At 42.5% G+C, this 12536-nt stretch overlaps 1 protein-coding gene across 1 annotated transcript in view; it reads right to left on the reverse strand.

The window, feature by feature from the left end:
* Positions 1-12536, reverse strand: part of LOC119646448 (probable serine/threonine-protein kinase SIK1B) — a 93654-nt gene that overhangs the window by 14189 nt on the left and 66929 nt on the right. The gene's annotated exons all lie outside the window — the stretch shown is intronic.

Consider the following 12536-nt stretch of genomic DNA (forward strand, 5'->3'; position numbering starts at 1 on the left):
CCACGGTCCTCTTCGGACACGGATTGATTTTGGGACCACAATCAGAGCCCCGCCATGCAAGCACAGCGGTCCTGGTTTATACTGAGTGTAGGCTCAGCATTCATACCAGTGGATGCGAGGCCTATCTAACACCTCTGCCGTAACTAAGGAGTACGGCACCCGAGTTGTACAGTGCAACTCCATGCTCGAGCTCCGAGGAGCTCTGCCCGCGATGTAGGCATAACCACAACCACCATGAATCTCCCACCTGGGGGGCCAACCACAAATAACCGGACCGAGAACACATCTTCCAGGAATTCTCCTGGAGCATATGCCCTCAGAGGGCCATCCCGGTTCCCATAGTACCAGATAACCTCCGGTGAGGGTTCGTGGCAGAGCCACTTCAGATGAGTCCCTTGCGGACTCGGGTCTGATCACCCTCCTCGAGTACGTGGGGACAGAACTCCCCAACGGGTTAACTGGAATCAGCCAGACTCAAGAGAATGCTCGCTTAAACTGAGACTTTCGCATAAGGACTCGAGTCGGACTTCGAAATGTCTGTACGATTCTCTACAATGGTACCAGAGGCCGCCGAAATGCTCGCTTCTTCTAAATTTAGCGTGAGTACCAGCGCTATGAGCTTGGCATTCTGGGATTGAGTGAGGTGCGTGTAACATAACACCTTTCCTCAAAAATCTTGACTGCGCTAATGATTACTGTTTGCTCACTCACTGAGTCATGAATCTTGGGCAACTGGCTCTGAATTTAGAGAAGGCCGTGAGCAGAATGAAGGTTCTCAGTCAAACTAATTATTGCAGTCTTCCTATCTGCAGTAATGGGTAAAATATTCAAGGCGTCGACCAATTTGTATATCTAGTAAGCGTTGGTTCTATTGGCAGCGGTACCGAATTTGATTTCGTTCCACGCATTAACAGCACTTTCAAAATTTGGAAATGCAGTAACCTCAACAACTGCATCAAGTTCAGATTGTTCCGGATTAACCATCTTTCTATATTTTCTGAGAGCAGCACTAAGAAAGTGACCGCCGTCACACAAATCAACAAGTTTTCGTCAACACTTGGTGTGACAAAAAAATGACCGCACAAAAAAAGGTTCTGCGCCACGATCATACACTAACTCGCACAAATGAAAAATCCATGACTAAAGTGAAACTTTCAAAACTACGATGGTCTTCAGGCATGACACCGAGCAATTCGTTTTTGCTCCCGAATTTGAAAAGTTAGCTACAGGCAGATAATTTTACTGAAATGGAGAGGTCAAGTTTGCAACAGAGGCTTATTTTGAGCCTTTCGATAATTTGAAATACCAAAGGTGTAGAAACGTTGAAGAAACGCTACAAAAAGTGTGCTGTTCATGATGTTGAACAGTTAATAAAAATCGTATATGAGTAGTATATGAGATGCCAAGAAGAAAACAGGCTTCAGTGCCGTATGTGCTAAATTGTATTTGCACTATCTAAAGGAAGGCCTGGAACAAGAAGACTCAGGTTAGATTTAAGCCATCAACAGCAAAATCGACGACGAAGAAGTGGCAGAGAATAGCCCAGAGAGGAATCCTCCAATGAGTCCGAACTTAGGATCCTTAGGAATCTGAAGTTAGGAGCCAGGAAACCCTATGCCAGCGCGATCATACTGGTCATTCAACCTAAGTCATTTCTAAATACAATCATGAAATCATTATCAGCCAGATGTATAAGGGACAAAGTTTATACGCTTTCGATTAGGTTTAATATTTGTGGATCGTGTCACGGAAGACACGACAGAGTGGCTCAGAACCATAGTCCCGAAATTACTGGGTTGGAAGTGAGCAAAACTGTGAACATGTGCTGGGGATGATATATCAGAGAAAGATATATGGGCCGGACTAAATTTCTAAAGCAGCAGCAAGGGAAGCTTCTGATTGTAGAAAAGAGTAAAGTAAGTAAAGCAGAGGATAAAAATAAACTCCTCATGATCGGGGTGGATGACCGATCCCTGCAGGCGATCAAAAGCTACAAGTGTTGCATTAGCAATAGATTCGGGAACATCACGGTGCGTGTACCCAAGGAGAAACCGAAGAAACTTGGCTGTACCGGAGCAGTGGTGTCATCTAATGAAAATACGAGACCTGGCATTATTCTTCAGTCCAAATTAAAACGTCTTTCAAAGTTTCTTGCTGCAGATCTCGTGGCTGTGGAAGCTCTATTGGAAGCCGGCAGGAAAACTCTAGAGACAGTCGTGCATCGGGCTACTTTCTAGTAGACAACGAAGAAAGTTCACCAGATCAAGTCCTTAGACCGGTAAAGTATTGTGACAGGCACTTCTCCTCCGCTTCGATGTCAATGCACACACTGAGATCCATATAACAGTGGCACCAGGTAAGGATATTCGTGAATTGATTCTTAGCAATAGCTTGGAAGTATAAACAATGTAGGAATCATGTTAATATTCGGGACCAGCACCAGACAAGGGGTTTTGGACATAACCCTAGGATATACTCTTAATAAGTTGAAAACTGGAAGCTCAACACTTCAGGTAAGAAGGGTTTTGTGTATTTTTTCTGTAAATATTTTGTATGCCGAACTGTTCCATTTGTACGTAGCTCGTAATCTATATGCATTCAGCATCTCAGATTACTCACTTTAATCTGACATTGACATTCAGTGTTATTAGTGATAGTCAATTTACACAGAAAAGACAGCCTTGAGCTACTGCTATCTTGTCACTAATTGGATATTTAATGCTTTATACTATAGTATGTATATGGTTTTTGATTTTAGCGAAAGTTTAAGGGGGTTTATAGTCAATTTTCCAAAAACATAGTAGTATATTATTCTCAACTTTATTGGAGTTGATATCTGTATGGGAGATATTTTGCGGCCTGAACACCATATAGGGGCTGATCCAGTTTAAGAATGGGTCCGGGAAAGAAATCAACACCCTGCACGACCAGATTTGGTAGAAAAAAATGTACACCCCCCTTTTTTTTTTACGCAACACCTTAAAAACCGATTTTTTACACCAAACCTTAAAAGCGGGCTAACCAGGAATTGGAGGACGTCGAAAGACGACTTAAGACGATTAAGACAGTCACTTCATAAGGGGACCTATCCTCGTTGTACAGGAACCTAGCCAAAACTCCGAAAACTTTCGTTTCATGAGCAGCCTGGGTCACTTCTTCGGGGTAGACGCGGGTCTGTGTCTAAACTTATATTCGATGCGTTTTCTCAATTATAAGATCTTGGTGATTGCCTAAATTTCATATAATATCTCATAATGAATTTATGGTATCACCCTGGTTTCTGTTGTTGTTATTTTTTCGGGGATAATGTGAGGCGGTTTTTGACAGATCCTTGATCCTGTTAAAGGAAAATTGATATCCCCATACCAGTTTGCATTCCGCTATGGCTGATTCTGCAAAGCGGTTGGGTTTATCATCACTTTCATGTCCCTTTGGGAGTTTTTAATATATGTCTTCTTTTCCGTGGGGCTTTGAAGATGGTGTGAATTTTGTGTGTTCCTTGACGATTCTCCCGATTCGATTCGAGTTCGCTCTGTAAGTCCGTGTTTTCTTTGAGATTCTTTTGTCTTTTAATAGTGCAATTTATTTGAGTAGATGTATGTATATCCGTTGAAAATGAGCACTTCCCTTACTGTTTTCAATTCCTGGTGTAGATGCGGGGATGATAGAGTTGATGACCGATTGTTTGTTTTCCCATAGAAAGCCTGACATTTGGATGCAACCCGTTTACGTATACCTGGAATTCACGAAGTTTCTTATGTCCATGCGGCCTGATTGTTTATGAGGCCCTTGCTGGATGTTTGTTCGTATAATTGGTTGTTGATGGTGAAGGATGCGATGTAACGGAAAATTCGGTATCTGTTTGATAATTTCAATGATTTCGGGAATAGGCACTTTTGTAAATAGGGATCCAGTGTCGATACTGGTTAGTATATCCGTTGGTTGAATCGGTGAATTTTTGATTTTGTTTATGTCAAATAAAATGAGTTCTAAACGTGTGTCGGATTGGCCACTAAATGGTGCTAATCATTCTGGCAACTAGCGTGCCAGTTTATATGGTAGAGGGTCGATGGCCCTTACAATCGGCCTGAATGGCATGTTTCGCTTATGAATTTTTGGTAGGTCATATAATCGTTGGCTTATTGAATTCCCTGAGATGAGTTTCTTGATGGTTGCTTTTGGTAATTGTGATTTCTTCAGCGACATTTCTGCTGTGGTTGATATTTTGTTAGTGGAGTCTTTTTTTAGTTAATAATAGGATAGGAACTCTGAGATACCGGAGTTGTAGTCGGGTTTATTTAAGATTCACAGGCTTCTGCAATTTGCAACGTACAAACTGGCACGATACCTAACAAAACAATTAACACCATTCAGTGACAATACCGGCACATACGTTCAGAGCTCGTTTGATATCATAAACAAAATCAAAAATTCAAAGATTTAACCAGGAAATGCGCCCAATCTTCGAGCCCCGGCGAAAATGTTAAAAACCCCGAAGGACAACACGCCGGTATATGTGTAAAATTCTGGTAGGACGATTCAACAACGGATTAAAGAGCAAGAAAGCTACGTAAAACAAAACCGCTTTGCAGAATTAGCCATAGGGGAGCACAAGTTGATATGGAGGCATTTTTTTTTAACAGGACCGAGGTACACTCCAAAAACGCCTTACATTACTCCCGAAAACCTTATGAGGCTATTGAGATAAAAAAGCATCTACACAATATGAAGAGGGACCAGGGTTATATCAAAAATATATTATGGGATATTAATCCAGAAATCCGACTGAGAATGTTACCTAAATCCCTGTTGATCCTTTGGTCCTCAGGAATTCTGTAGATAATGAGACTTAAATGTACCTAATTTTCGGAGGTCGGAGGCCCCCTTAATTACTCTTCCATTATCGTTCAATATTGTCTGCTTCTCCTCGGTGATGTGTCCGGTTACTAATGATTTGAGGGCATGTCTTAGTCTGTTTTTCTCTTCCGCCAGATTTGTTTCACATGAACCTTGCCGTTATTAGCCTTCTGGTATATTATTTTTCGCAGCCCATGCAAGCTATCTAATAGAGTTTGCTTTTCTCATTGTCATCTTGGGGGTCCTTAGCGCTTTGAAATCGTGTCTTCAGTTGATGAAGTATCAACAGGTACCAATGTTATTCTCATAAGACCCCAAATTTATTTCATTTCCCGAGTTAGTGGCTTATAGTTTATCTTCTCCATTTATTTTCGCACAATGGGGGATAGTGACATCTATAAAACGCGCGAAGCGACCCATATTGTCAACTAACAGCGTTAGTTCAGTTAGATCAGTTAAAACTTGCCGATTCCATTTATGGTTAGTACAATCTTTTCTTCGGTAGCATCGGCAAAGTTAATGGCCGGGATAGTAACATGCTGAGCGCGAAACCCCCTAAGACAATCCGAATATTATTACATATTAGATATTTCATCTGTCATTTGCGACTCTCCTATTTCTCTAACACACTTTTTGATAGTACTCAATAATTTCTTGTAAGTTTCGTTATCAAACCTAACATCGCTTTAAATTTACCCTGGCCTGACTGTAGGAGTATTTGAAGGAGCTTTGTCAAACTCCCAAGAGTTCCATTTTATGAAGTGGCTAATGACGGTTGCACTGAATGAATTCGATGCAATATGAAAATCCAATTCAATCTTTTTTGGAATTCAATTAAGGAAAACTGGATCGCTTCCATTTGCATTGTGTGCAGCCGTTCTATTGTTGAACATTCCTTCTAATTTTATCTACATAAATCTTAATTAATTTTCCTTTTGTCAGCTGGACGTTATCTTGTATCTAACAAGGTTCTGTTCACCTTGTAATAGAAATTCGTCCACATGTACTGAGTTTGAATTTATTAGACAACAATGGGTCTTTTAAGGCAGAATGTACGGTTTTGTTCGAAAAATTGATTAAGGTACAATAAGTGGCGGTTGGCGTACTTTCGGAAGACATGGAAACTGAATGCGAATATTCTAATGTTTCCAAATGGAATGGAAATACAATGGATCGATTGTCTTGTGTGTACGTCATGAGCAATTGTAGGAGATATTCTTCTGTCTCGGGTTCTGAGCGAGCACCTGGGAGGGTGCAAAGTTACTCACAACTATTGATTAAATATTAATTTTACCAACGGATTTCCAGCACTATCATTTCTTTACTCAAGTTTGGATTTCCAATCAACTACCCTTGCATGAATTTGGAAAAAATATGCTTACAAAAGTAGTAGAAGTTCTGGAAACGTTGGGAAGGACGAAGGAAACTATTGACACAGCAGTGCTTGGGGAGAAGTCCAATGTATGGTTAATAATTAATCTCTAATTCGTGATCTTTTTCTTGGAGATAAAATGCGACTACAAACTATAACAGGTGCAGGAGTAGCAACTCGAAAATCTCGAAATTTGCCAATGAAGTACTGAATTCAGGAGGATTTTAAGCTACAGTTTTCAGTTATAATACAAGGTCTACATTTTATATAAAGGAGATATGGTCCCACTAGGACTTCGAATTCGGATTTCGAATATTGCAGGTGTTCAGAAAATTTGCTATCACCAAATAGAGAGGTGATGGATAGTGTTAATAATAGCTGTGAGGCGCACATCTTGTGCGATTCTGTGTCCGACTGAGTATTTAATCAAGCGAAAAGTGATGGACGTGGTGAAAGGGTAGTATAGGTCCAAACGTGGATTGGTACCCACGATGGAGCATAAAACCTGGGAAATGCCTGCTGAACCAATACCAACAGCTCTACTACCAAACCCTATCTCCACCTCCACGTGGTGACCGCTGGGAGCTCTTTCTTAACGAAACGCTGCAGACGGAGAAGGATGAAGGCGAGTCTCCCGCCCTTAAAAACGGGACAAATTGTACAAACTGGTCCTCCAGTTTGGGGGTTGTGTAGGGCTGACAACCTTACACGGAAAACAACATGTTACGAAGCCACAACAGGAGCCTCGGACTGGACGGATTACACAACGACGAACCCGGCAACGACAACGGAATAACGATTTGCGCATTTTCTTATGGAACGTGCGCTCCCTGTACAGAGATGAAGCTGATGAGCAGCTAGCCGATACCCTGTCCCAATATAGGGCTGATGTAACAGCGTTGCAGGAGATGCGTTAGACAGGGACCGGGGTTCCTGGAGAAGAGCCGCTACACCATATATTATAGTGGCCATCCAGTAAACCATGTGCTCGGAGTAGGTTTCTTAATAATAATAATAATAATCGTTGGCACGACAATCCATATTGGATCAGGGCCTTGAAGTGTGTTAGAGCACTTCATTCAAGACCGTAACGGTACACTACAGAACACTGTAGGAGGCAATGTGGTCAGCATTACGCTCGCTCGAGATTATTACCCTGATTTGGCTCAGGTACTCATTCACAGCTGAGTCGACTGGTATCCGACGTCAAATCACAATACAAATCCCACTGCCGCCAGTGAGATTTGAACCGCGGCGTTCGGTACGACAGCCTTGTGCTCTAACCACTCAGTTATCCGGACACAGTAGGTTTCTTAGTCAGTCAAAAAATGAAACCTGTTGTTATCGGCGTTGAAAACTCTTGAACACTCTGCGCTTGCGAGGCAAATTTAGAAAAAGCCTCATTAACGTTCACGCCCCTACAGAGGAGACTGCAGAGTAGGAGAAGGATACCTAGTACGAGGCAGTAAAACGAACCCTCGAAGCCTGTCCTAGATATGATATCAAAATCATATTTGGGGATTTTAACAGCCAAGTAGGGAAGGAGCCCGTATTCAGGCGATAAGTTGGCTCCCATAGCTTATACCAAAATACGAATGATAACGGAGTGCGGGTTATTCAATTAGCAGTGTCACACAAAATGGTTGTTGGAAGTACTTGGTTTGCGCGGAAAGCGGTCCACAAACATACATAGGCCTCTCCAGACGGGCCACTTTCAACCAAATTGATCACATATTGATCGAACACCGCCACCTCTCAGCCTTGATGAATGTCAGAACACATATACTCGGATCACTATCTCGTTGGCATGGTGTTCCAAGTTCGAATAACAACACCACCCAGAATCCCCTTTGACAATCAGCTGAGAGTTAACATTGAAGCCATCCACAACACAGCCCTCCACAACACCTATAAGAGGGAAATGGATGCCGCTATAACCGCAGTCAACAAAGATCCTGGAGATGAAGCATCAACAAATGATCTTTACAACCACCTGAAGAACGTTATCACTGATACGGCCACAAACATACTTGGCCCCAGCCGCAAAAAGAGTCGGAACGGCTGGTTTGAAGATGAATGTAAGCTAGCAACGGAACGGAAGAATGCTGCATACCGAATAATGTTGCATTCTCAAAGAACGCGGGCACGCACAGAGACTTATCACGAACTCCGTCGAGCGGAGAAGCGACTTCACAGATGGAAAAAGGAAGCCTGGGAGAACCAAAAAGTCTGTGAACTAGAAAAGTACAGGGAGCAACTGCACCATCCGCGGAAGTTTTACCAACAAGTCAGCAGGATGAAGCCTTACACACCTCCATGCTCATCCTGCCGAGACAAAGAGGAAAATCTGATTTCCGACAGAATGGGCATATTGGAGCGATGGGGTAAGCACTTTGATGAGCTACTGAACAACCACAACATCCTAGAGTTGGATGTCCCGCCAACTGAATACGACGGACAAATACTGCCATCACCAAGTATAGAAGAAACAGTCCGTGCAATTCATCGGCTAAAATACCATAAGCCGCCAGGAGCCGATGGAATTACAGCCGAATTGGTTAAATATGGAGGCGACCAGTTACACCAAGTGGTTCATCAACTTGTGCTCAAGGTATGGGACAGCGAATCAATGTCTGACGATTGGCAACGAGGCATTATCTATCTCATACATAAAAAGGGAGATATTACACAGTGCAACAATTATAGAGGTATCATGTTGCTGAGTACCATATATAAGATATTTTCCTCTATCTTGCTAGGCCGGATAGCCCCAGGTAAATCAGAAACAGATCATATTTTCTCTCTGAGGCAAGTGATGGGAAAACTGTTGGAATATGGACCACAGTTGCACCATCTATTCATCGACTTTAAAGCAGCCTATGATAGCATAGCCAGGGCAAAACTGTACACGGCCATGAGAGAATTCGGTATCCCGACGAAACTTATAAGACTGACTAGGCTGACCCTGACCAATGTGCGAGGCCAGATAAAAGCAGCAGGATCACTTTCAAGACCAACAACAGTGTAATACAAGGAGATGCCCTATCAAGTCCACCCAACTACTGGCCTATCGATATCGACATCATGGGAAGAACCACCCGAGATGTATAAACTGCCTTCATCCAGATCGAGCAGGCGGCGCGAGATCTTGGGCGGCACATCAATGAAGGCAAGACAAAATATATGGTGGCAATGTCAGCACCAAAAACCAACCAACCAACCAACCAACAACCTCGAACTGCACTGGTCAAACGGGAAGAATAAAGATAGGAGAATACAACTTTGAGACCGTTGATAATTTCTCTCTCTCTCTCTATCTCTTATCTAGGGTCGAAAATCACAACAGCTACGATGATGAAATCCGCGCGCGGTTGTTGCCAGCCAACAGAGCCTATTTCAGGTTACAAAAACTGTTCCACTCGACACGTGTCACCAAATGATCAAAGCTTTTACTGTACAAGATAATGATCTTGTCAGTTCTCATGTATTCCTCGGAGACTTGGGTTCTTAGCAAGAAGAATTGCGAACTCTTGGCCGCGTTCGAGAGGAGAGTCCTCCGAACAATTTTTGGCCCACTACATGTGGATGGACAATTCCGTAGCCTACACAATGACGAAATCTATGAGCGATACCATAACCGTCCGGTTGTGGGTAAAATCCAGCTCAATAGGTTACGGTGGGCGGGTCACTTAATCCGTATGGATGAGGATAATCCCACCCGGGATTAGGCAATATCTATGATGCCTAAGATGGAGCGGTGGCGTAGGCCAGGACGCCAGACATCTTTTAGGGATATCTAATTGGTGAACCTCGGCGCAAAACCGGAATGTCTGGAGTTCCTTATTAAGGCAGGCATAGACCGGATACCGGTTGTTGAGCCGTTGATGATGATGATGAAAAAGGGATGGAAACAAACAATCGTGGGCCTCGCTTGATAGGGGCAGTTTCAACCAACTTACCTAGATGTTAAACGAATATATGGAGAAGTTAAAACAGGCAACAACCGATGTCTGATCTAGGCCTGGCCTAGTAAGGAAATGCAGATATTCTGGTTTTTCGACGAGTTCCAACAATTTGTCTGATGTCTGACTTAGGGTATTGCGCTATCTGAGTGAGGGTCTGTTATGTCTACTGTTTCCCCTACATTGCCCCTATAGGCTTTCCAGACTGGATCACTCTCACCCACGTGAATCAAATGTTCCGCCCACCGCAGCGTTTTGGAGTCGATGTTTTGGATACGACTAGACGACTAGACGGTCAAGGCACAAGCCATAAATTTCATTGTGGTGACTACGGAATCGTCCATCCTTCTGTGGGGGCCAAAAATTCTTTGGATGATTCTCCTCTTCGGTCTGACTAAGATTTGGCAAGTTTTTATTGTTAAAGACCGACGCACCCGAGAAATATATGAAGATTGGCAAGTCTTATACAATGAGCGCTTCGAATGTGTGGTGAGATATTTCGAACGGAACAGTTTTTCTAAGCTGAAATAAAGTTTGTTGCAACCTTGCGCGGATCAGGGACGAAGACGTCCTGCGGTTTCGTTCAGCCCAGAGACATTACCTCACCTCTACCCTGGGGGCAGCATGACTGAAGCGGTTAGGAGATGTTAACTTTTTTCTTTTTATATCCACAACGTGACTACGAATTATAACCAATCCGTCATAGTTCGACCAAAGCTTGACCGAAGTTAGATTTTTTATTTGAGGATATAGGAATTCTAAGTCCGCATCCATTTGATGTTGGACCGGACCAACTGGAGAGAAACTTACTTCCACTGTTGTTGATTCTCGGAACTATCGTTTTGAGCTTAGCACCCAGAGTCAAAATATCAGGGACGAAGACAGGTTATAGTCACTAATAACTAAGTCCAGGTAGGATAATCTTACCATTATCGAGGTCGGTCCACCGAATAGGCTTTATCAATTTCGTAGTTAAATATTTAAATTCTCGGCAGGAGGTGCACATTTGCTTACGCGGATTCCCCTGAGGCCTTTCACGTTGTTTATCACACGTTGTTTTTGCCAAAACTTGTCTTGCTTAACATCCTCTTGTCGCTCATTACATATAACCTTGGTGGTGGTTTATAACATTCCTTTTCCCCTACTATTTTTGTTTTTAGTCAACGACCTCATCTCTCTTCTTATTGTCTTTGATTGCCTTACGACGATGACCTTAAGCTCTTTTCCTCTGTAGCTTCCTAATAGAGTCTGTGCCCCTACAGTCGAATTTAGACTTAGACTCTTATTCAATGGTGCTGTATAAATGAGTTTTCACTTAAAGTGAGTAAATGTCTTTCGATATGCCATTTTCTAAAATCATCTCCCACTCTGTATTCATCTGGTGCCTACGCTACAGCATACCGGAGCTCCATCCAAAACTTAGGTGTATCTTTCGATAATTGCAGTAATCATGCTTTCAGATTGTCATTTGCGTACCACTTCTGAGTTTGAGTTTTTTCACCCCCTTTAGAGTCTTGGATTTCCTACTTCAAGGCTCTTTGTGTATTGTTCCGTGATCTAGTCCCCCTTTGAAAATTGCATTATGAAGGCCTTCCCTCGTTTGGGTTACTAGACTCATCCCTTACTCTTTAAATTTCCTTTACATAACAATATGGACCATGAACTGCTCCATCTTTTCTAACATTTCTTGTTCTGTAGCACTTATAAGAAAGAAACTTTTACATTACCTTTCGCCGGGCTCGAACTCTACTTCTCTCTCCTGATTTTGAGGCAATGTCGGTACTTTAACGCACGACGGCTTGGTTCGTCAGACGTTTTCTCCTATTATAGTTTTAAAGCATAGGCTAAGCTTCCTACTTTCCCCTTTTGGAGACAATCTTATGTTTATTGTCCTCTTAAATAAGTAAAGTACCTCGCTGGTTATGCTATGCAATGAAACTCACCATCTCAGGAAGATCGACGAGTAGGTTCATTCAACTGATGAGGATCTGTTCATTCGTTGGTCATATTTCGATGGCAAACAAATTTGGTTACCGCCCGGGAAACGTTACCCATGCTCTATAAACGACGACAATAGGAACGTAAGTCAAGATGAAACAGTGCATGCCAAGGGTTACATAGTCAAGGGGGAGATTAATCTTTAGTGTGTAGATTCTGAATATCCTGCACACCTTTGGTTTCAATTAAGATCCTGGTGGTAGCCCTTACCACCTCAACCTAACCTCAGGGGAAAAAGACATTGACTCAAATTTTATAAAACGGACAACGATAAAAGAAGAAGAGGTGTTTATGCTGTAACGAGGAATTCATTGTTGTCCAACTGTATGTAAAGAGTACCTGCCATG

Source organism: Hermetia illucens, chromosome 1 (assembly GCF_905115235.1).
Source record: "Hermetia illucens chromosome 1, iHerIll2.2.curated.20191125, whole genome shotgun sequence".
Classification (NCBI taxonomy): Eukaryota; Metazoa; Arthropoda; class Insecta; order Diptera; family Stratiomyidae; genus Hermetia; species Hermetia illucens.